A 25028-nucleotide genomic window follows, 5' to 3' on the forward strand; every position below is an offset into this window, starting at 1 on the left:
ACTGCTGGGAGACCCTGGGTCACTGCTGGGGACCAGAGGCATAATGGATTGATCCTCTTTTCCCTAATTCCTAATCTCCTACCCTAATTTTTAGGACGAACAGGGATCTCTTTATGTGGTTGTTAGATCACAGTGTAAACCTGTTTCTGATTAAATTCCAGAATGTAAAATAGGGACAAGTGTTGTAAAGTCCCATCTATGGTGAGGCCATTGAAGGCTGGCTTCGTTGTGTGTGTATCGTGACTTCGGCTCCTTTCCAGAAGAAAAACCACGCTGTGATTATGATAAAGATTTTTGAGCCAGAAATTTTGGTAATGAGACAATAAGTTCATAGGAGGAATAAAGGGAACTTGATCCAGGGACAGTATTGGAATTTCAAAAGATGGGTGGTGGAGATCCTAGGTCACAGTGTCTTAGTCAGTTTCTATTGCTGTGAAGAGACACCATGACCAAGGCAACTCTTATAAGGAAAACATTTAATTGGGCTGGTTTGTTAGAGTCCATGGGCCCCAACATAGATAACTATTTTCCCTAACTGGACTGGTACGGAGCCACAAGGAATAATCAGACACAGCTTACACAATCATCAGGGAAGGGCATCTGAGGCTTCTTCTCTCCTGAAGATCTCCCCGCATTTATTATCCAAACAACTTTTATCCCAACACATCAACTGAGCGGAAAAATACACCAGACTTGTCTTCTAGGTAACCAGCCCAATGGCGTTTTGTCACGTCTGCCTCTACCTGTCTGCTGTGTATGCTAGTTGTCACATAAGCTTGAATCAGCATCTTTATAAGGCATGCTCCAAATTACAAAGAAAGGAGCAACAAACATCCTGACCCTTTGTTAGGCAGAGACAGCCTGTCTGCGGGGGCTACGTGACCACCTCAGATCGGGCCTATGGCTGTAGCGCCTGGCTGCCACACCATACAGAAATATGGGCCTACACTGACTGGTTCACTTACAGTTTCAGAGGTTCAGGCCATTATCATCATGGTGGGGAGCATGGTGGCATGCAGGCAGACATGGTGCTGGAGAAGTAGTTGAGAGTCCTATATCTTGCAGGCAACAGGAAGTCAACTGAGACAATGGGTGGTATCCTGAGCATGGGAAACCTCAAAGCCCATCACCACAGTGGCACACTTCCTCCAACAATGTCATACCCACTTCAACAAGGCCATCCCCACTCCAACAAGGCCACACCTCCTAATAGCACACTCCCTAAGAGATTATGGGGGCCAGTTACATTCAAGCTACCACACAAGGCTCTTGGTGACATTGAAGATTATGTTTCTTCAATTTGGGGTTTCTGTTTTAGAAAAGCTAGAAGTAAAGACATTATAAATTAGGATATTCTGGGAGAGCAAGGAGGAAGGGATAGAGATGAGTTTACTGTGGGAAATAATAAATTTAATATCCCGGTGAAATAACTAGATTGTTCTGGTAAGAATGTGGAGTTCAGAGTTTGGACAACTTGAAGTCCTGGGCTCTGCCCTGCACCTTGTGGCCCTAGGTACCTGCTTCCTGGAACTTTCTTAAGTTTCACTTCCCCTGCCACAGGGTGGTATCTCCTAGCCAGACTTTTAAAAGAGGGGGGAGAGAGAGAGAGAGAGAGAGAGAGAGAGAGAGAGAGAGAGAGAGAGGGAGAGAGAGAGAGAGAGAGAAGGCACAGAAAGGGTGTAACCTACTGCCTGGCAATTAAGTATTCATAAAATATGCATATGCATTCACGGGATGTTGCGGCTGTGAAGGAATCTAGGGCGCCACTGCAAAACAAGGAGCGGAGTCCTGCTGCGAGGGAATTCTTGCCGGTGGAACTGCTACTCCAGCAGCTGCTCAAAGTGGCAAAGGAGGTGTTAGGAAAAGCCAGAGTCACACCTTTGGTTTGGCACACTTTTTAGAAGGAGCAGGACCTAGGGCAGGAGATGGACTAGTTGTGGGTGAGGGGAGAGGAGGATGAGCAGGAAGGCAGGTCAACTGGCTCCTGAGGATGAGGGTGCTGGGTGACAGCCAGAAAGTGGCAGCCAAGCCTAAAGTCCAATAAGTTTCAGATGGATCTTTTTTCTCCCTAAAGCTTAGGGTAGAGTTACAGTCAAGTATGTTAGAGTTAGAAACAGCCGTGTGTTACGTATTCAAATCAGCAGGATGACTGACTCCTCCAGGCAGCTGTTATCTGCAAGTCAGGTCTTGCCAATATGGAGATGAACCAACCCCTGGAAATTCTTACCTTGTCTCCTGTCCTGTCCCTTTGCATACTGGGCTCTTCCTGCCTGCTGCCTGTATGTATCTCTCTGGAAGACAGCCAAGTAGACGACTGTTAAATGAACACTCAAGCTAAGTGGACCAAGCTTTCCCCATTTTCAGTTCTTCAGCTTATAGAGTTTGCTCCTGTTTCCCTGACTTTCCTCAACAAATGGGAAGAAGTTATATTTTGGTACGTCAAAATATAACTTTTTTTAATGGTGGTAGTAAGGCTTTGGGATATGTATATTCATTTCTAGTGAAAGGGACAGGAAGAGGGCTAGGGTCCTGGAAACCCAATGGCCATCAAAGTCACCTGCAAGGGCTGGAGAGATGGCTCAGTGGTTAAGAGCACTGACTGTTCTTCCAGAGGACATGGGTTCAATTCCCAGCACCCACATGGCGGCTCACAACTGTCTGAAGATCCAGGTCTAGGGGATCTGATACCTTCATACCAAAGCACATAAAATAAAAGTTAAATAAACCATAAAAATATTTTTTAAAAAAGTCACCTGCAAGCCAGAGACATTCGAATTCTTGTCTCTTAGATTCAAAGAATGAAATTCATGGAGCACAGAGGGTTTTTTTGAGGGGTGGGGTGGGATGGGGGTGTGTTCTAGGGGACTGAAGGGAGGGAAAAAAGGCTGAGCTGCTGGGCAGTAGGAAGGGTCCCAGGGTCCCAGGGTCCCAGGGATGGATGGGATACCTTGAGCTTCACTGCCTGGGAGTTAATGGTGCTTTAGTGGATGAGGAAGGGAGGGGGATGAGCTGGCCAGTCCAGTTTTTATTCCAGCTTTCAATGTCCTTGAAGTTTGGGTCACAGCCTCAATATGTTTTCCAGGAAAGGGCTACTCTTTTGGCGGAGAAAGAAACAGAGACCCCCACCTTCCTGGCATTTGAAGATGCCTCAGGCCATGCATGGTAAAACCAGAGACTCTTGATTAGACACTTGTGGCCTCTTTGGCCTCTGCAAGGACAAAGTTATGGGCATTTCCAGCCTTTAATCAAGAAAGGAGCTGGTCACTTCCCCTCCACCCAATTGCCTAGTCACTTTCTACCTCCTGTTCTCAACTGTAGGAGAGAGGAGAGTAATGTGTCCTTAGCGGGGAAAGGAAAAAGGATGGTGTGTTGGTTAATGGTTTTTTTTTTTTTTATTTTCAATTATTTATTTATTTTGCCGACTTGACACAAGCTGGAGCCCTCTGAGAACCTCAGGTGTGGATGCGGTGGTTCACACCTTTAATCCCAGCAGAAGGAGGCAGATCTCTGAGTTTCAGGTCAGCCTGGTCTACATAGTGAGTTCCAGAACAGCTAGGGCTATGTAGAGAGAGATCCTTTCTCAAAATGCCCTTCCCCAAGTAGAGAGAGAGGGGAAAGGAGGAGAGAGGGAGAATGGGGGAGGTGGGAAAGGAAGAAAGGAGGAAGAAACTCTTCCATCATACTGTGGGCAAGGGGGGGGGCATTTTCTGGATTAATGATTGATGTGAGAGGACCCAGCCCATTGTGGGCAGTGCCAGCCTTGAGTGGTTGATCTCTAGTTGCATAAAAAGAAAACTGAGCCAGCCATGGGGGACAAGCCAGGAAGCAGCATTCCTCCATGGCCCCTGTTTCAGTTTCTGCCTCGCAGGGTCCAGCCCTGCTTTTACGTTTCTACTTTGGCTCCTCTCAGTGACAGATGACGATGTGTAACCCTAATAAACCCTCTCCTCCCCAGGTTGCTTTGGTCATGGTGTTTTATTAGTGACAGAAAGTAAAACAGATGGGAAAGAGCTGACCCCGACTTTGGAGATGCATGGAGAGGTCAGGAGGATGAGGAAAGTTCTCCAGAAAATAGGTTGCTTTGCTCACACTGTCCACTGTGGGAGTGGAATCTTGCTTTCTCATCCTCCCTGTTCTGAGCAGTGGGCGTGGGCTCTCCCAAGAAGGGCAGGTGGAAGGGTCAACAGCTGTGCCAGCATCTCTGAGGTGCAGTTCTCCTTAAAGGAACAGACCACCCAAGCATAGGGATGGATTTGAGCCAACCTTGCTGGGTGTGTCTGGGTTCTGCTGAGGAAGGCCTGGGGTAATAATAGCTTTGTTCTGGGGGATTAAAATAAATATGTTGAAGCAATCTGGTTTTAGGTTATGCTGCAATTGTGAATTTTAAAAGATGATTTTAAGCTGGGCAGTGGTGCATGCCTTTATCCCAGCATTCGGGGAGGCAGAGGCAGGCGGGTCTACAGAGAGGCAGCCTGGTCTACAGAGTTGCAGGACAGCCAAGGCTACACAGAGAAGCCCTGTCTCGAAAACAAAACAACAACAAAAAAGATTCAAAACTATGTTCTAAATTAGCTCTGTTGACCCCATGTCACTTTTAGGGTTGGTCCTACCTCCATCCTCCATCTTTTTCTTTTAGGTATTTGAGGGAATCTTGCCCACCCCAAAATTACTGGGGCTGGATTTAAAGAATTTAAAAGGCATTCTTTTTAGTCTTAATTCTCAGGAGATTAACGTGTTGTTTTTGCAAAGCTCAGGGTTTTTTGTTTGTTTTTGTCCTTCTCCCTTCCCCCCCCCCCCCAAGTATCTACCCTGTCCTTTATTTGCAGCTAAGTATTTAAAAGTGTTTCGGAACTGTGGGTCATTGCTAGCGCGGGCACTCTACTGAACATAGGTTTATTTTTAGGCTGAGGAGTTACCCAAATTAGTGGGCTCCTCCTCAAGCCCGCAAGCCTGGCCCTACTAACAATCACCCGCAACAAGCCTACGCCTAGGACCCCCAAGGGCAGAGCCCACTACCTCCTCTGCCCCCACCTCCGGGCGCGTCCGGAAAGTCACGAACACCTCTGCATTCTTTTCTTCTAGGCAAACGCAGGTTCGGCCATTTCCGTCCCTGGTCTTCGGCAAGTTCCGCCGTTGCCGGTCGGAAATGGCCGCCGGCCGGCAGGGGGAGCGGAGGATTCGGCGCGGCCTGGGAGGCGCGCAGCCGGCAGCCAGAGCGGCTTGTGGGAAGCGGAGTTTTGGGCAGGAGACGGCGATGGCTCGTCTCTGACTGGAAGCTGGTAAGGGTCTGGGTGGCGTGGGAACCCGAGTACCCGGGCAGGGCAGGAAGGACTGGCGGGAAGGACCCGGCAGCTTCGAGCGCGCGGCCATGCCGGGCGGGAGCGACAGTGGCTGTGCCCGGATCTGTTGTGGCGGCGTAGCCGAGTAGGCCTGCCCCGCGCCGGGGGCCTCGCTCCGCTAGGACCGGGCACTAGCGGCCCGCGGAAGCATCTCCTGTGGAAGCGCAGCCCCCACCTCTCGGTGCTCAGTTCCACATCTGGCCGGCTCTCCCTGCACAGCTGCGCGCTGCTGCCCACCGGGCTCTTCTCTCCAGGTGGCCACTTCCTGCCAGGGGTCCAGGTGCTGCTGTGCTCTGTGTCTGTCTGGGGCCTGGGTGTGCCGCAGCAGAGGATGAGGGATGCAGGTCCATGCGCCCCGAAGGTGGGGGTGACCTCTCTGTAGGCGACAACCCCAGATCAGAACCTTGGGGATGAGCGGAGCAGCACCAGGTGCTTTCTCTGGCTCCACAGCCAGCCAGCTGCTTAGCCCCTGTTGATATACCTATGGCCCTCAGTCCATTGAAATTCGGTGGGTGCCAGCTCCTCCCAGCCTGGATTGTTGCTCTTTAAATTCGAAAAGCCTTTGTCAGGACCTCTTCTTTTGGGGAGGAGGAAATGCAGTATGTGATTTAAGAGATGGCGTTAGCTTTGCTTCTCTTCACTTTGTCTTGTTCTTTCAGTTTGGAGAGTCTGGCATTTCAACGCTGGTCTCCTTGATCCCCATTATAGCCCTGTCCATCCGTCCGTCCATCCGTCCATCCATCTATCCATTTATCCATCTATCCAGGGTTCCGACCACGAGTTTCCTGTCTATTGCTCAACAGTTAGTCTTCCCCTCTGGCCCAATGACTTTAGTTCTGTAGAGTCTGGGATGGTGGTTGCTCCTTGGGAATTGGTAACCTTGAGCGAAACTTGCTTTTCTCAACAACTGGTTCCAGCAGAGGACTTTTAAATAATTTGTGATGAAATAAACGCCACTTTGTTAAACTCTTACTTGGTGAGTTAAGCATACCCTTTCCTGTGAGAATTCCCTGCTCTTTGCCTGTGGGGAGCCTGAGGGTTGAAGTTAGTCGAATTGCTCTCTGGTGGAGACCTAGAATTGTGGCTCTTCAGAATTGTGTGAGTTTTTGTTTTGTTTAGTCGTTTGAGACCGGGTGACACTGTAGCCCAAGCTGGCTCGGAGTTCTCGGTGAGAGCCTGTTGCTTCAGCGTCTGTATGTAGTGTTGGGATTGCAGGCTGGAGCCATGCCACCCAGACCTTGCATCTTCGGAATTCTTGAGGCATGCGTTTGGTCACCAGAGGTGAGGGAAAGAACTAACAGAAAGTTTGTGGTGTGTGTGTGTCTTCATTCTCTCACTCCTCATTTTTTCTAGAAGAAAAACCATTATTAAATATTTGGTGTGTGTTGGAATCCCTTGGTGGCTAGGTCTGGGCGCTTTTGACTGTGAGTGAAAAGACCCAGTGACCAGGTAGGAGACAAAAAAGGGTTCTAGGCGAGGAGAAGGTCCAAAATATACTCGAAACTTTGGGAAGACAGTGTCCTGGCTGGAAAGGCTGTGCTGCGTGAAGGCGCAAGACCAGGGTGTGGTAGTTTGCACCTCTAATCCCAACACTAGGGAAGCTGAGGCAGGAGGCTCGCCATGAGTTCCAGACCAACCTGGTATGTGTGGTGAGCTCTAGCCTAGCGGTCAAGGGAAGGTCAGTAAAAGCTGGTACAGGAGTTAGGAACGAAGCGGTTGCTGTCCACCTGAGAAGTAACTAAGTTTGTTTGCTTTTTTACCTTTAGAACCCAGGCCTTCCCACATGCATTAGTGGCCAGCACACCATCCAGCTACAGCCCTGGCTCTGGTGTTGACTCTGGAGTGGGGTTAATGGGATTGTTGGAAGTAGAGTCTCAGGTATCAGGCAGAAGAGCATCTCACCAGATGTAGCCCTGGTAGGCAGAAACTGTCTTTGTATATGGTTTAGGGTGAAACAAGGACTAAGAACCAAGGACCTTTAAGTAAAACGTCTAAAGTGACCCGCTAGTCTTTGCTGGAGGGCTAAGTTTAATTGAGAAAGTTTTGGGTGAGCTGTTTTCTTTCCAGGCAAGTTGTGGCAACACACACCTGAAACAACATTTGCTAGGTGGTCAGGAGCATCAGGAGCCTGAGGTCATCCTTAGCTGTATAAGGGGGTTTGGGGCCAACCTGGACTACATGAGACCTATGTCAAAAAACAAAACAAAACAAAAAAGGCAATAAGCAAACCATCAAATATTTTATTTATTTTTGTTTACAGTTGGTATCTGTTTCTTAAAAAATCTGTAATAACAAGGTAGTTCCAGAGGTAGCAAATTGTGGGCAGATGAAACTGAGAATTTAGGACAGAGGTCAGGTCATCTGTAGCATGGCCCTCTCCTGCCTGAACCAGTCACCTGCTCCTTGCACATTTGCAGTCTTTCAGGGGTCTATAAATAGGTGTAAGAGAAGCAGGATCTAGAAAACAAACAAACCCTGTAACCTTGAAGTATAGACGGACAGAGAGACTCATTTAGTATCGTGGCTCCTCTACATAGGCCATAATACGTGGTGTAGAGTATTGCTCAGAGGCATCCAGATGACCCCTTAAAATCCCAGGGATGGAGCCTTAGAAAGGAGGACGGTAGAGTCTATTGAAGAGTGAGAGCAGCACCTTCATAATATAGAGCAGAATCAAATGCATCCAGTAATTAAAACCTGCCTGTATCCATCGGCCAGTGAGCAAAGCTGTGCTCACAGTATAGCGTGGAAGAGCAGGCGGGCTAACTCCGGTGCCTGCCCTAAGTATCACCTTTCATTAGCTCACTATTACTTTTGTATATTCTTCCGTTTGGCTGGGCCCAATACCTTTGAGATTGGTCATGATGTTAATGATTAACATCCAGACGGTCGCTTTGTGGATACTTTACCCTGTTATCCCGTCCTCTCCCATGGCATCATTGGAAGTGCTTTCAACTCCTTTTAAATATTTTCTTTTTCAGTGAAAATATTTCATATCCCAAGGGAGGAATACAGAACAGAAATAGGTTGGGACTATGCCCTCAGCATATGTAACAAGACAGTTAAAATATGCAAACCCATGGGGCTGGAGAAATGGCTCCGTGTTTAAGAGTGCACATTGTTCTTGTAGAGGACCTGAAGTTTGATTTCAGCGCCTGCATCAGGCAGCTCACAACTGCCTAGATCTCCAGGTACAGGGAGCCAACACCCTTCTGACCTCCTTGGACACATACACAGGCACCACATATACATACAAACAAATCATACATGTCTTAAAAGTAAATCTAAAACAGAAACGCAATGTAATGGTGGATTATAATAGTGTTTTTTAACTTTATAAGTTCTTTGCCATCTTTGTGTTTTTGTTTTTTCCTTTCTTCCATAGAATTTATTCTTTAGGGGATGGAGAAGATGGCTCAGCTGTTAAGAGCACTGGCTGCTTTTCCAAAGGACTCAGGTTCAGTTCACATCACCCACATGGCAGGGTCTGTAACTCCAGCTCCAGGGCATCCGAGACTGTCACACAGATACACGTGTAGGCAGAACACCAATGCACATAAAATAGAAATAAATGAAAATCATAAAAAACAGAATTTATTCTTAGCTCTGGCTGTCCTGGAACTCACTCAGTAGACCAGGCTGCCCCTGACTGAGTGATCCACCTGCCGCCTCCTCCCGAGTTAAAGGCCTGCGTTGCTGCTGCTGATGCCGCTGCCGCCGCCGCTGCTGCTGCTGCTGCTGCTGCTGCTGCCGCTGCTGCCACCACCGCCACCCCTACCTCCACCATCACCACCAGTTTAAGAATTTATTTTTCAAAGTCACTGAGGGGCTGGAGAGATGACTCAGATAGGAGTATGTGTTGCTCTTGCAGTGGACCTGGGTTTGGTTCTCAGCACCCACGTGCTGACTTCCAACCATCTGTAACTCCAGTTTCAGGGGATCTGATGCCCCCTTCTGACCTCCACAAGCATTGGGCATGTATGTGGTACACCTCCATACTTTCAGGCCAAACACTAAACATAAAAAAAATGAGATAAGCTCTTTTCCATCTTCCTCTCGGAGAGGCAGCTTCGCTTCTGCCTCTCTCCCCACTTCTCTGCTCCCCCCTTTCTTCCCCCTCCCCCTTCTCCCTTCCCCCTTCATAACCCCCTGGATAAATATTCAACCTCACTCTGAAAAAAAAAAATGAGATAAATAAATCTAAAGACCAAGTCACTGATAGATAAAGAGGCTGTTATTAGACTGCTGTGTGGGGGCCGGGGCAGGAGGGGAGTGTAGGGAGAAGACCTGAGTGAATCTGGACCCAGCAAGTGGTCAGGTTCTTAAACTGGTCCGCAGTATTTCCTGACCTGTCCCCTTCTGAAACCTTGCCGTGAAGTCGCCATCCCAGCTTGGAGACTCGGTCCAGAAGGCATTTCCTTAGATCCAGCTGTGGCTTTTTTTAAAAAAAATATTTATTTATTTATTATGCATACAATATTCTGTCTGTGTGTATGTCTGCAGGCCAGAAGAGGACACTACACCTCATTACAGATGGTTGTGAGCCACCATGTGGTTGCCGGGAATTGAACTCAGGACCTTTGGAAGAGCAGGCAATGCTCTTAACCTCTGAGCCATCTCTCCAGCCCCAGCTGTGGCTTTTGTTTCTTAGCGTCACCATTATGGATTACAGAGAAGAATCCCGTATGTGGGGAGATAGTCACCATGTTTCCTTTTTTTTTTTTTTAAATTTTTATTTGTTTAGTTATTTATTTATTATGTATACAATATTCTGTCTGTGTGCATGCCTGCAGGCCAGAAGAGGGCACCAGACCTCATTACAGATGGTTGTGAGCCACCATGTGGTTGCTGGGAATTGAACTCAGGACCTTTGGAAGACGAGGCAACCAACGCTCTTAACCACTGAGCCATCTCTCCAGCCCACCATGTTTCCTTCTTAGCTTTGACACAGGTTGCACACTGGTGTTTGTTTGAGTCAAATAAGGCCTTCCCAACTTACACAGAAATGTTTAGAAATAGGGAGATTTCGTGTTCAAAACCCCTACTTTTGTCTTCTTTTAAGGAAACTGTTGTAGGGTTTATGCTGACATTGGATTGCACAGGTGTTGGCAGACTACATTTTGCTGTCTTTACTGGCCAACCGAGCTTGTCTATCTCTTTTAAAAACTTTTTTTCTTTTTATATGCATTGGCGTTCGAGGGAATTGGATCCACTGGAACTTGAGTTACAGACAGTTGTGGATGCTGGGAATTGAACCCAGGTCATCTGAAAGAGCAGCCAGTGCTCTTAACCGCTGAGCCATTTCTCTGGCCTTCTCTCTCTCCATCTTGCCAGTCTGTTTGACTCTTAAGGCCTCTGCTGTCCTCTGAGTGTTTCCTTTTCCACCAGCTGTTTCTCGTTTGACGGTTTTCAATCCCTTTGCCAGCGTCTGAGTCCTTTGGCCTCCATTTACTGTGTTAATGGCCTTCTTCAAGTGTGGCGCCCAGCACAGATGGCCGAATTCCGCACACGTTGCGGAGGACACAGCCACCTTTGCTCTTCAGTCTCCATTTGTGTGTGTGTGGAGGGGCAGACGGGGGCGGGGGAAGCAAGACCAAATTCAAGCTGATGGGCTTTTCCTTAATAGTTGATTTCCTTGCTTTACTGATTGCAGTAGCTCTGCCAGTGCGCGGGCCTGTGCTCGGCTAACTGCGGTCATTCCCGTGCAGTTTGAGATCAAAGTGCTCACTTTGTCTTTATCTCTATTGGATTTCCTCTGCAGAAATCCAGCTGATAGCTTTTGTATCTTGGGTTTTCTCCCAGTCTTGACTGACTCCTCCCATTGTGACTTCCTTTAAGTCTTAGTTGTAAAACACCAAGAGCACTGTGGCTTTGAATGAAGAAAACAGTTGGTAAGGGCCCCAAACTTGTGATTAATGAACTCTATGGAAAACGGAGGTGGGCTCGGGGAGGGGTACTTAAAGGAACATGCCATGCACAGGGGTGAGGACCCTCCCTGACTTGATTTGACACAGTGGCGTTTGTCCTTCCAATAAAAAGCCTGTGAGCATCTGGGCATTTTCTGGGCAAGGTACTTGTAAGTCAGTGGAGTCCTAGAGTCCTGAGGATCTTTGAGACCAATTGCTCTAGTTGTTCCCTTTAGGAGTTAAAAAGGGACTAAGTGGTGGCCCCTGAGTGGTGCCAGGATCATCAGGAGTTCGAAGTTTGCCTGGGTTACATAGACTCTACCTCAAAGAAAAAAAAAAAAAGAAACAAAAGTGCTGAGAGTGTATGGGTTAGGAAGAAGGAGGCTTTGTAAAGGACTGGTGGCAGTGATAACACAGGACAGAACTCTGTTCCTAGCAGTCACAAGCTGGGTTACAACTGCTTTTGCTTCAGCTCTGCGTCTCACTGGGAGAGAGGCCCAGGCTGCTAATGCTACCGACTCTACAGGCCACAGAACAAAGGAAAAGTCCTGTATCCCTGAGAAATGGAAGCCTGAGAAAGACCAGCTCAGTCTCTGTCACTCCACAGCTTGACTGTTCCAGAAAAATTCACTAGTACATTGTGCCTGAAGACCTTATTAAACTGCTCTTTGAGATAAGTCTGGCAGTCCTGGAACTCATGTAAACTAGGCTGGCCTCAAACGCACAGAGCTCTGCCTGCCTCTGCCCCTTGAGTGCTGGGATATTAGAGAGAGAGAAAAAATAGGAAGACTGAAAAGATCCTGTATAACTTTGTAAAATAAAAGAGCCACAGGTGGTCTTCTGCCTCTGTGTGTTTCTAACCAGATACATGGTTTCGAATATTATTTTACCACTAATATATCATTGTGACATGTTTCCATCTTATTGAAAATTATTGAAAAGCTTGCAGCCTGATGTCCATATAAGAAACATATTTTACGCTCAGCCATTCATAACTTCTTGGATGTTTTGTTGTATATATTGTAGAGAGAATGCTGAGACGTTTACATCTTGTGTGTAGGTCTTTAGCATATAGAATATATTCTTAGAAAATGAAATTGCTAAGTCAAAGATAGGAAAAGCTAAGACTTAGATCACAAATGACCTCTGTTTGCATAGCATGAAGTATACTGTACCTGCTGCCTGCATCGCCTAGAGTGTACGGACCTTGCCACCTGTCCTTAATGTTTTAGTATAGACATTCTTGCAGGCCATTTTCTTCCTGTTCTTGATTCTGGCTTTCTGGAAGTAGAGTTAAGGGTCAGGACAGCCTCCATTTGCCAAACTGTATTTCAGGAAGGTGTGTGACCCTGGATCCTGGTCAGTAGCAGAGGGCAAACAGTTCTTTGCGGATCCATTGGTGGAAAGCATCGCTATATTTGTTAGAAATGTGTTCACTTTCAATCATGCTTATTTGACTCCCTTCAACCTTTCCTTTTAGTAACTTCTTGTCTTTATCTTTTGGCCACCGTTAATGTTTCTGCCCTTTAAACTTTGGTCAGGTAGCAAATCAGCCATTTGATCAACAGTCAGACAGACAGACCCCTTTGATTTGTAGGTAACTGTGTTGAACTGCTGTGTCTGGGCTGTTGTGTGTTTGCTAGGTTCCTAGAAAAGTGGCCATGTTTAACTTGAACTGAAGTGACTTGTATGCTTTCCTTTTCTTCTTATGCTTCATATGTGACAATTTTTTAATTCACCTGGAAGTTTTTATTCTGGTTTGTGATAGAAATTCTCCCCCCCCCCCCCATAGGTAATTATCACATTATTTCCTGAACTCTCCAGCATGTACTTTAAAAGACTGCAACAAAATATTTTCCTCTTTCCACCTTCCCTTCTTTCCTCATTTGTTACATAGCTCAGGCTGGCCTTAAAGTCACCATCCTTTTGCTCAGTGTCCTGAGTGCTGGGATTACAGGAGTGCACATCCCCAGTTTATCTTTTTCTTTTAATTACAAAAACACCACATACCTATTGAGTAAAAGGAATGGAGACCTAGCCTTTCTTATCAGTAAACAGATAGTAGATGAGTGAGAAGCTGTGCTCAGGGTGCTAGGCTGCACAGACTCCTCAGCTTGTTGGCTGTATTTTCTTAAGCAACTTTCCATAATACTGCCCCCCCCCCCCAGTGGCTTCTGAAGTGATTAGTAATGTGAATTGTGTTGTTTGGAGGACACTGTCCCCCCCACCCCACCCCCAGTGGCTTCTGAAGTGATCAGGAGTGTGAATTGAGTTGTTTGGAGAACACTGTGCCTGGCACAAGGAACTGCTCCTGGGTGTGGTGCTGCCGCTGGCTTTCTGCTTCAACCTAGGCGCAGTGCTGTTTCTCTTCCTCAGCTGGCTTTAATTATATAATCATTCCCATGCCATTGGCCTTTAAAACAAGTCAGGTCTTTTGGCAGTAACAGTAATCACAATGTATGGAGAACCCATGCTTGGGTTCTGATAGAATTCTGCCACTTAATGAGGCAATTTTAGCTGAAATGGGAAAAAGAAAATAGTTCTATAAACATGGATGGGTAGGTAGGTTTTGGGTGTACAGACTAAGACACACTTAGTGGATCATTTTCTCTTTTAGTAAAAAAAAACACTTTAAATATGAAGAAAGTGATGGCTTTAGTCATTGTTTATGGTTATAGTGTAGTACAGCCAGGGAGAATGTAGAAATCCTGTGTGTGTGCATATGGGACGTAGACACACCCTTAGATGGATGCGAGTGTAGTGCTCCCGTCTGTACCATAGTGGACGGTGGGCTTTGGTTTTGTCATGTGCAGTGCACTGACATCTGCCTGTAAGGTTTATGGAAGATCGGGGTGATGTATTGGGGAATGTAATAGACTTCACCTGGCACATAGTGAGCTTTCAATAAATGTTAACTCACAGTTAAATTGAGAGCCATGTTCAGCACATGGAGGGTTCCAGTTGGAAACACCTGGAAAGGGCCTAGATGGCAGCCCAAGTGGAACCAGCCACTCCTTCGTGCTTCTCCATCTCGGAGTATTTTGGCATAATTTTCTCTGCTTCCTCTTTGTCTTCCCTCCCTCCAGCTTCTTTGGATATAACCGTTGAAAGACACTAAAGAAGACCTAAGGAAACAGGTGTCCCAAATCTATGGTAGGGAATCTCAGAGCATTATTCTTACAGGAAGAATAGTCAGGGCAGTAGTGATATGAATGTATCAATAAACTCTTGAAAGCAAGGTCCTGGTATAGCAGAATAATATTCCTGCCAGTTTAGGAGCCGCTAGAGGAGAAGGTGTGGCTACAGAGGAGGGGGTGATGGGGACTGGGAGGGGGAGGATTACGGGAGGTGCTATGGGAGAGGGTGACAGGAAGGAGGAGGTGGCAGAGGAGAGGAGGTGATGGGGGGTGACAGAAGGGAGGAGGTAGTGGCTCAGGGAAGGAGGAAGTGGGGAGAGGGAGTTGACCAAGGAGGAAGCAGGTGGTGTTTAGGGGGATAGGTGACAGAAGAGGAGGTGATGATGGGGGAGGAGGAGGTGACAGAGGGGAGGAGGAGGTGATGGGAAGGTGACAGGGGAGAACAAGGTGCTGGAGGAAGGAGGTGATGGGGAGAAAGAGGTGGGGGAGTGACAGAGGGGAGGAGGTGACAGAGGGGAGCAGGCTATAAATTTCAGAGTTGTCTGGGGATGAAAATGTTAGCTGAGAGTTTGAGTAGAATCTTAGTAGAAGCTGCCATCTCTCTGAGGGGGATTTAAAAACTAGAGAAAAAGAATTGTTTCTCTTAGTTTTTAATCTGGTTGAAGAAGAATCAGTTGAAATGATGAACTAAGTTTTGAACCATATGATACTAAATTGAGTCCAATGGGATTTTAGGGACTTGGCAGTCCCTTGTAGTTTGTAGTTTGAAAAACTTTATGGAAGCTGTTAAGACTTAAAGTGGCCACAAAGGATAGTGGCTATAGGATTTGGGTTGGTGGCTAAGGGAGTACTGTCTGCTGGGGACTTTGAGAGTCCCGAAGGGAACCCTGCAGGGCAGTGAACAGGGAGACTAGGCAGAACACCATGCCTAGGCAGAGCACTGTGCATGGCCCTGGCCATGATCGACCTGGTGACAAGCAGTGTCCGACTGGGCACATTGGACTGTTGGCGTGTGGACAGAGCAGTGTGGCTGCAGAGAGCTCTGGTAAACAGATCAGGATCGAAACTAAGGGCGGCCTCCCACGGTGAGCAGAAGATTCTTCCCATGGGAAGATATTTGGTCTCCTACGTTGTCTAAGAAAACCTTCAGTTGTATTCCTAACTGCAGCAACAGACTCTGGAGTCTCAGGGACTTGTATATGGAGTCTGTCTTCCTTATATCTGCTTGGTGTGGCTCTCTCTCTCTCTCTCTCTCTCTCTCCTCTCTCTCTCTCTCTCTCTCTCTCTCTCTCACACACACACACACACACACAGTAGGGTTTCTGTGTAACAGCCTTAGAGCCTTAGCTGTCCTGCAATTAGCTCTGTACACCAGGCTGGCCTTGAACTCATAGAGATCCGCCTGTTTCTGCCTCTCAAGTGCTGGAATTAAAGGCATGTGCCCCACTACTTGGCTGGTATGGCTCTCTTTAGTGGCACAGTGTTTTCCTATCATTTTCTGGTAAGAGAGAGAGAGAATTCCCACCTGCTCTTAACTACCAGTCAGTATAAAGGACAGATTGCTCTGGGTCACTTTCCCTTTGCCCGGACCTGGCCGTCTGGCTTTGCCCAGGCAGTAGAGTGGAGATGTGGTGAGCAAAGAGATAACTGAGTCTGCCCACCTCTCTGTCACACCGTTACCAGTGAGTCCCGTAAATGGCAGCTTTGATTCTGTTCCTTGGGGAATGTATTATCCTCTTCCTAGCGAACAGTGATTTACAAAATGGCAAGCCATTCTTACTACAACCCAGCAATTTCATGTGGAAAAACACTGTGGCTCTCTGCAGAAATACCCAGGGAGGCCTTGATCGTAATGGGAACGAGAAGCACCTGTCTAACGAAAGGGGCTTACCTAGTGCACCCCCTTTCTGTATGGGTAGGATTCAGCTACTAGTGTCTTTTGTGGTAGGATGTCTCATGGTAGGAGAGCAGAGAGGGTTTGTTTTCATATTTTAAACTCTTGCTGACCTTAAACTGGCTGTGTAGCTAAGGGTGACCTTAAACTCTTTTTAAATCGTGTGTGTATGTGTGTATGTGTGCCTATGAATGCAGTGCCCTCAGAATGCAAGAGGACACTGGAGCCCCTGGACCTAGAGTTCCAGGCCGTTCGTTGTGAGCCTCTGACGTGAGAACCAAACTCAGGTTCTCAACTGAGCTACGTCTTCAGACCTGACCTTGAGTTCTTGATTCTTCTGCTTCCACCACGTTTGGCTTAACAGCTCTCCATATAAGGGGGGAAAATCAGGTTGCAAAAGAGAACATACGGTGTCCTAGTTTTGTTAGCATGTATGCGTGGATAAAAGAAGCCGCTGCCTTTGGCAAAATAGCATTTCTGTTTCCCTCCAGAAAGAGACATAACTTCTCATTAAAACTTACAAGTGAAGGGTAGGAAGCAAGGGCTTGGAATCTAAGAATCTGGCCAGTGTGCTGGGGTGACCACACCTGAAGTGTTACCCTGAGTTTGTGAGCAGTAGAATGGAGACACCATGTGAGAGATTAGGTCTCCAAAGGGCTGAGTGTCCAGGAAAGCAGTAGGGGGACAGAGAGCTTCTGCCACAGGCACGCAGACGCCCCTCTTAGCCCGGGCTGTGGGTTGTCAAGAGGGGGAAATAGCCACCAAGAAAGCATGACTGTGGTTTCCTGTCTGTGGATTTTGTGTTCACGTTTATGATTGCTGTGTGGTGTGGGAGAATCTCTAAGTTGAGAAGTTGACATGAGACCAAAGGCTGATAATAAGGCTGTCTGTCTGTCCAACAGACTGTTCTGGACGGGTGCACAGAGGTTTCTTAGAAATAAACGGCCCCAAAGAGGGACTGAATATAGGATTACAAAGGAAGTAATCTGTCATCTAATAAGCAAGAATCGGCAGCTAGAATAGGGTGAGCCAGGGAAGATAAGGAGTAGGTACTGTCACACAGTGAGGGAATGGAGACTTGAATTAGTTGTCAGAGTTAAAGCCTAGAAGTAGACTGAGTGGTAGTGCTGGCAGAGGAGATAGCTTAGCTGAAGACCATGGCCCATGGGCTGCATCTGGCTGCTGGCTTGTGTTTGTTCTTTTTTTTTTTTTTTGAGATAGGCTCTCACTTGAATTCACCTGCCTCTGTCTCCTGAGTGCTGGGATTAAAGGCATGTGTCACTGTGCTCGTCAAGTGTTTTGCTACTTATAGTTTGCAGTGTAAGAATGAACATTTTAAAAGTGGTTGTCTTAAATTTTTTAAAGCTTTATTTCACTTTATGTATATGAATATTTTGCTTATATGTATGCGGTGACCACATGCATGCACAATTGGTGTCGTGGAAGTTAAAAGAAGGTATCGGATCCCCTGGAACTGGAGTCACAGATGGTTGTTAGCCACCATGTAGTACTAGGAACTGAACCTGGGTCCCCTGCAAGAGCAACAAGTGTTACAAGTGTTCTTAACCACTGAGCCATTTCCCCAGATCCTTCTGCTCTTTTAAAAAGACTGAAATGTGCTGCAGATACTCCAAGTGACCCCCCGCACATACTAAAATATTAGTTGTCTGGTGCTTTGCTGAAAGTTTCCCAATTCCTAAAGTAGACAGACGTGGAGGAACTGCCAGAAGGCAGCGCAAAGGGCAGAGTGAAGTTATGGAAGAGATGAGAAGGGAGGAGGCCGGCATAGGCTCTGGCAGGTAGCAGATGGAAGCTCAAGGGGGAGAGAGAAGGGGGGCGGACTGTATTCAGAGACCGCGGATTACAAATTTCCAGGTTAGTGAGCGGCAGGAGCTCCAAGATTCAGAAAGTTCAGAGTCTTAGCAACACGAAACCAACTCCTCCCCAAATCAAACTCCCACAAGTGAACAGCAGAGCATGGGGCCAGGGAGACGCCTCAGCTGGTGAAGTGCTTGACACACAAGCAGGAGAGCCTAGGTTCGATCCCAGCACTCCTGTAACAGCCAGGTGCAGTGGCATGCTGGCATGCTGGTGTGCATCTGTGCTGGGGAGGGAGGCTCAAGCGTCTTTGGGAACTTGCTGGTTGGTCAGTCTAGCTTAATAGACCTAAACTCCAGGTTTGGTAAGAAACCTCTTAAAAAGTGAGATTAGAGCTGGGTGGTGGTGGCACAAGCCTTATATCTCAGCACTCGGGAGGCAGAGGTAGGCAGATCTCTGTGAGTTTGAGGCCAACCTTGTCTACAAGAGCAAATTCTAGGACAGCCAGGACTGTTACACAGAGAAAGCCTGTCTTGAAAAGCTAAAGAATAAATAAACAAAACAAAACAAAAAGGTAAGATCAGCGTGAGAAAGACACCCAGGGTCAACTTCTGACCTCTGAATGTGCCTGTGCGCCACCCCACACCCCATGCAGAAAAACACATGTAGGAGCCAAACCCATCCAGTGGGGTCAGACTACCCACGAGGCACACATACAGATGGACTGACATCTCACTTTGTAACGACAATGATAAATCCAGAGGGGTCTCCAGAGTATGGTGGAAAAGGAAAATTGTGTATGAGGAAGAAAGCAACGGCCAGAAGGGAGGAATGAAGTACAGAAGAGGAAAGAATAATATGCGCAAAGAAAGGATGTGAGCGAACACTGTGAGCTTTGTTGACGACCATGAGGTTGAAACTAAAGAGGAGCACCACGTGCCTGCTATGGGTGCACAAGCATGCCCTGAGGAAGGAAGCTGTCAGAAGCACCACTAAACCTTCAGCCTGGTTAGGGCAAGACTGTGCTTTACATGTTAAGGGTAACCACTGAAGAGCACAGACAGTGCAGTTTTCCTTAATGTGAGAGGGGACTGTACTAGATTCTGTTGATAAAACATCTGCAGACATTCAGGATCCTTATATAGAGGGACAGTGTCTGCTTGTCCTGCCACGTCCTGCCACGTCAGTGCTTCTCAACCTTCCTGATGCTGCAGCCCTTCAATTTCCTTCTGTTGTGGAGAAGAATAATAACCCAACCATAGAGTTATTTTCATTTACTGTTTCATAACTGTAATTTTGCTACTGTTATGAACCATAATATAAATATCAGTGGTTTCTGATGGTCTTGGGTGACCCCTGTGAAGGGGTCATTTGACCCTCAAGCGGTCACAATCCAGAGGTTGAGAACCCCTGTGCTATGTACTTTAAACCATCTCTAGATTACTAGTAATACCATATTAGTCTGTTTTCTCTTGTCACAAAATACTTGAGGTGGAGTAATGTAGAAGATAAAGAGGTTTATTTAACTCGCAGTTTTTTGTTCATTGGGAATTTCACACATATATACAATGTATTTGATCTTACCAGCCCCGCACATCTCTCTCCAGCTTCTTGTCCTCTTTTCACAACCCAGCGTCCATTAGTGCTTCTCTTGTGCATGGTTGTAGGGCCACTTAACAGGGCCGTTTTCCTGATTTCTATCCAGCAGGGTTTTCAGTTGCCCAAGCACCTCAGCTTGGGGTGGGACTTCAGGTCCTTGCCTAATGTCTTCGAGTTTTGAATGGCTTGATCTCATTCATAGTTTTTTGTTTTGTTTTGTTTTTTAATACAGGGTTTCTCTGTGTCCTGGCTGTTCTCGAACTTGACTTTGTAGACCAAGATGGCGTCAAACCCACAGAGATCCACCTGCCTCTGCCTTTCAAGTGCTGGGGTTAAAGATGTGCGCTACTACCACCTGGCTTCTTACTCATAGTTTTTGAGATTGTACATTTAAAAGACATAGTGCTGGCTTTGGCAAATGCCCCTTGGCTGAGTTGCCTTTGTGGTGGTTGATGGTATGGTGGAAATTAAGACCACAGGTGGTTTAGTTGTTGGGATTATCATATTAAAATTTTAATTTTATTTTTATTTTAGATGAGAGTCTGCATTCATTGTCCATGTTGGTCTTGAACTCCTACCTCAAGTGGTCCTCCTGCCTCTGCCTCCTAAGTAGCAGGTACTTGCCATCATTCCAGGCTAATAGTTTAGTTCTTACAAATACACTAAAGATAGAAAGGTAGGGAAAAAGTGGCATGGGTCTGAAATCATTGTATGGATTGCAGTCATCAGTAGCCTGGATGAGAATTGAAGGATGGGCCAGGGGCATTCGAGCTAGAGCACCGTAAGTGAGATTATTAAAAAACCCGAATTGGTAATACACAGGATAAGTTGATAGACTATGGTTGTTATGGGCTAGAACCAGGGTGAAGGCAGAATAATAATTAAAAAGAAGGGGAAAGTGTAAAGATTATTATAAAGCATTATTGCAAACATTATCATGATTTTGATGGCAATAAAAATGACAGGCTTGGCAGGAGACTCGACATAGGAGCTGGAGACTGAAAATAGCTGGTGCTTGTAGCCTCTTATGTGACAAACCAGAAGGGTAGTGCCTGCATGCTGTCTCTGAGTTTTGTAGTACTTCTGAGCAAAGGAACTGTTGCTTTTCTGATGGAAAAACTGTCTCTCATGGTAAAATGGGCATCTCACTGTGGGGTTCCATGCAGGGCTGGCTGCTCCGAGGTCTGTGTCTTTCCTGAATATAGCACATGGTTTCTGACAGGGGGTTAGGGTGGGGTGGTGTAGAATTAGGGGCAGAACTAAAAGCTGTTTGGAAAAATGAAGTCCTTGAAGTGACTGTGACCCCAGGAGAGGCAGGGTGCAGAACAGCAAGGCAAGTATCGAGGGTGTAGCTTATAGGAAGATATAGGCATAGGTGATGCTTGACATCATGAAAGCAGATGGATTCATTAACAGATGATGCCGAGAGCCTTCCAGAATACTTTTCAGTATGAGGTGGGAGGAAGACTGGATGTCCCCAAGACAGAAAAAGAACGTGAGTCAAAGATGTGGGTGGGCACTAAAAATGTCCTTCCATAGAACTAAGGGAAGAGACCGAGGAAGTGATCACTGACACCATCCATTCATTAACTCTCAGTGGACACAGTGGTGACACAGCAAGGCCTGAGCAGACGGGGGTCCTGCTCTCGGGGGATAGGGTTTAGTGTGGGAGGTGGGAAGAAGGAACGGAAGAGTGCGGAGGGAGGGAGAGGGGAGAAAAAGGGAGGAGAAGGGAAAAGAAAGGGGAGAGAAAGGAGAAAGAAGAAAAAAATAGGTTAATTTCAGAAAGTGTCGGGCTAATAAGAAAGGCAACTTTAAAGTGAGAGCATCAAGAAAATGGGCCTGAAGCATGAGAGTCAACGGGAAAAGCAGAAATTTCCAGAGAATAGCAGGGACGAGGACGTCAGATGGTACAGAACTTGGTGTGGGTGAACTAAATGGGGGCAGCATAGCTCAGTTTGAATGAGCTGAGGGGACGGTAACCACCAAATCAGTGCAGCGAGAGGCCCGTAGCGTTCCTAAGGGAGGGAAAACCAACTAGTTTGCAGTGTATGGGGGCAGTGGAGGCAGGGATGGGCCCGTAGTGGGTGAGGATTAGGAAGATGCACAGTACACTTGCACTGAGAACCACCGGGAATCAATCGCCTAAGTGTTGGCCTTTATTTCTAGATGAGGAGCAGAAGAGAGTTCATGGTTTCTCTTCATTTTACGCTTGAAAACTCTTAAGTTGATGGTTAGGAGACAGAGTCCACACAATTGGCCACTGATTGCTCTTTTGGCTCATGCTGGTGGATGAGGTAGAACTTAGTGGGTGAAATTCTTTAGAATCTGCGTTGGCATCCATTTGAACATTTATCTCCATTGTCATCTCTGCTTGTATGTTGGGCACGCTAGGAGTACTGCTGCCCAGATGCGTGGAACCCAGGGTTCTCTTGCCTTTGTTTCCTCCGTGCGGGATGAGAGGTCTGCCTGCACACCTGGCTCACAGCTGATGCTGGTCCATTTATGCCTCCAGATGCTCCTCACCTGCCTCCTGTTTGTCCTGAGCTCCATTCTAATGTAAACATCTCACCCACCCAGAGCTCTGTGCATCCTTCAGAAAGCTCTTGTATGCTGCCCACATTTTATAAAATTCTGTTTTATGCTCTCCAGCACGTCAGCAAGCCACAACCACCCGTGAGAAAATTCCCCATTGTCTCAGTGTTTGTCGGTAGTACCTGCTCACTCCAAAGAGCTCTGCTTAGCCGTGTGCTCTGTGACTGCTGAGTCTGCAAGGGGAAGCCTTTTCAGGAAGACTAATCAACAGCGCCTTCCATAGTGAGCACTTTTCAAATAGTCTCTATTTTCTCTTTAAGCCAGGAGAGCAAGCTCTGGTGTCAACTACTATAAGAAATTGTATATTGAAGCATAATGCTACTACATAAGGCAGAGAGAGGAAGAACGCTGCCCAGTAAGGTAAGAAGGTCGCACTGGCCGCACGACCTGGATTCTGTCTTGTCTTCTCTTTATTTACTCATCGTTACAGCAGAAGCACAAACGTTTGAATAAAAGGATAATGTGGGTTCTTTAGAAAAGTGGGTCGTGAGTTGGGCATAGTGATGCACACCTTTAATTCCATCACTTGGGAAGCAGAGGCAGGTGGATCTCTGTGAGTTTGAGGCTAGCCTGGTTTACAGTGTGAGTTTAAGAATAGCCAGGGCTACATAGAGACCCTGTCTTCAAAACAAAACGAAACAAAATAAACAAACAAATGAAGGTTTTGCTGTGGAATTGTTTGACTGGATGTTATCTATTTGTGTGTGAAGATTTGTTTTCATTTTTATTTTTTGAGGCACAATATAGCCCTGTCTGGCCTAAAATTTACTGTGTAGACCAGGGTAGTTTCAAGCTCAGCTAGATCTGCCTGCCTCTGTCTCATGAATTCTGGTATTAAAGGTGTATGCTACCACATCCATCCCTAAAGATTTATTTTTGTTTTAAATCAAGTGTTTGTGTGTGGATTTGTGCACATAAGTGTAGGTGTTTGTGGGGCCCAGAGGCTTTGCAGCCCCTGGAGCTGGAGTTGCACGTGGTTGTGAGCCACCCCATGCGAGTGCTGGAAACCAAGCTTGGATCCTAGCAAGAGCTGTAAGCAATCTTAACTGCCGAGCGATTGTTTCGGCCCATTTATCAAGTTTAAATTATCCAAATTTGGGGCTGGAGAGATGGCTCAGAGGTTAAGAGCATTCCCTGCTCTTCCAAAGGTCCTGAGTTCAATTCCCAGCAACCACATGGTGGCTCACAACCATCTGTAATGAGGTCTGGTGCCCTCTTCTGGCCTTCAGGCATACACACAGAAAGAATATTGTATACATAATAAATAAATAATTTAAAAAAAAAATTATCCAAATTTAGTGTTTTAAGGGTGGATTTTTGTTTTACTTCTTGTCATTCTGACCACTTGTTCTCCGTAAACCCCAGTAGAATTGTCTTTGTCATCAGCTTTCTGTTTTCTCCTGTAAGAGCTGCACATCTGGAGCAGAGGTGGGAGCTGGGAGTGTGAGCCCCTGTGAGATGCACAGACGCGCTCTTGAAATTGGTGTGTGTCTTCCCATCTCCCTTCCCCCGCTGGGGACCGAATCCACAGATCTGACAAGACAGACAAGTGCTTTTCAGCTGTTCCCATCTTGTCTCTTGGACTCTGTAGTTTGCTGAGGGCAAGGGCCATTACACGTGCTAGGCAGTTCTTGAGTATGTCAAGAGTAGCCACACATACTTTTGTTTTCTTTTTTGAGGCAGGATCTTACTATGGAGCACAGGCTGGCCTTGAACTCAAGACTCTTCTGCCTCAGCCTCCGGAGCGCTACCTAGAATGTCTGTGCCACCCTCCCTGGCTGTGAATGTGTTTTTGTGTGTGTGAAGAAGTGAACGAATGAAGTGGAGTATGTTTTGGCATGGAGCAGTATGGCTTGACTTCTAGATATGTCAGTTTGAAGGCAGTGTAGGTAGGAAGCCTCTGTTGGCCTTGGAGAGTCTGCAGAGGACACTGGGGATGCTGTGTAGAATGCATGAGTCTCAGCACTCCGCATGCCCGCTACTTATTTTCATAATGTCGTAACTCCTCGTCGTCTGCATGCGCTCATCTCCATTTCCAAGTTTAGGTCACTGAGTGTGAGGGCCGACGGCGGGTCCTTCCCTAAAGGGCGAAGGACGATGCCTCTCATTTCTAAGTACACGGCTCTCTCTGAAAGACCGAGTTACTGCTTCTATTTTAAGAAGGCGTGCCTGATGTCTGCTAATGGAAGATAAATAGAGGCAAACTGGAGGATACCTTTCATCTATTCCTGGGTGAAGTTCAAAAGAGCTCTCTTAACTCTTTTCAACTCTAAATTTAACAAACCGAGCGTCTTGAGAGTTGTTCTTGCTGAGCAGCTCATAGGGAAACTTTCATGTTAGGAGAGGCCCAGCGCCAGATGGATGCTGCTTCCCTCACCTCACGGGGTGCCCAGGTCTCGGGTAGGAACCACTGAGCAGGGCTGGCGTGTGGGCAGGTGATAGAGCTTTGAACATAATCTTTTCAAGACTGACAAGATTCTTCTTCTTTTGCAGGCCTGATTGTCAATAGTGACGTGGAGGACGGGGCTGGCATCTCAAGCTGCCAGCTGTTTTTACCAGCCGCTGTTTAACTTGGATAGAAGCGATGCATACTGGCTGGTCAACAAGGCCAAGGAACAAAAGCTATGGCAGTTAAAACGGTCCCTCCGAGCCCAGGGCCCTGTCCCTGGGTTTTAACACCATGGATCTCTTCTTTTCCGTCCCATCAGCAATGTGGTACCTCCTTCTTTTTGTCCTTCTA

General features: G+C 46.8%; 1 long non-coding RNA gene across 1 annotated transcript; it reads left to right on the forward strand.

Moving 5' to 3' along the window:
• Nucleotides 1-5130: 5130 nt before the first annotated feature.
• Nucleotides 5131-25014, forward strand: LOC119800334. The gene is made up of 3 exons (XR_005283008.1): nucleotides 5131-5279; nucleotides 22549-22648; nucleotides 24782-25014. It is a non-coding gene; the product is annotated as an uncharacterized LOC119800334 (long non-coding RNA).
• The last annotated feature ends 14 nt before the right edge of the window (nucleotides 25015-25028 follow it).

Source organism: Arvicola amphibius, chromosome 13 (genome assembly GCF_903992535.2).
Source record: "Arvicola amphibius chromosome 13, mArvAmp1.2, whole genome shotgun sequence".
In the NCBI taxonomy this organism is placed as follows: Eukaryota; Metazoa; Chordata; class Mammalia; order Rodentia; family Cricetidae; genus Arvicola; species Arvicola amphibius.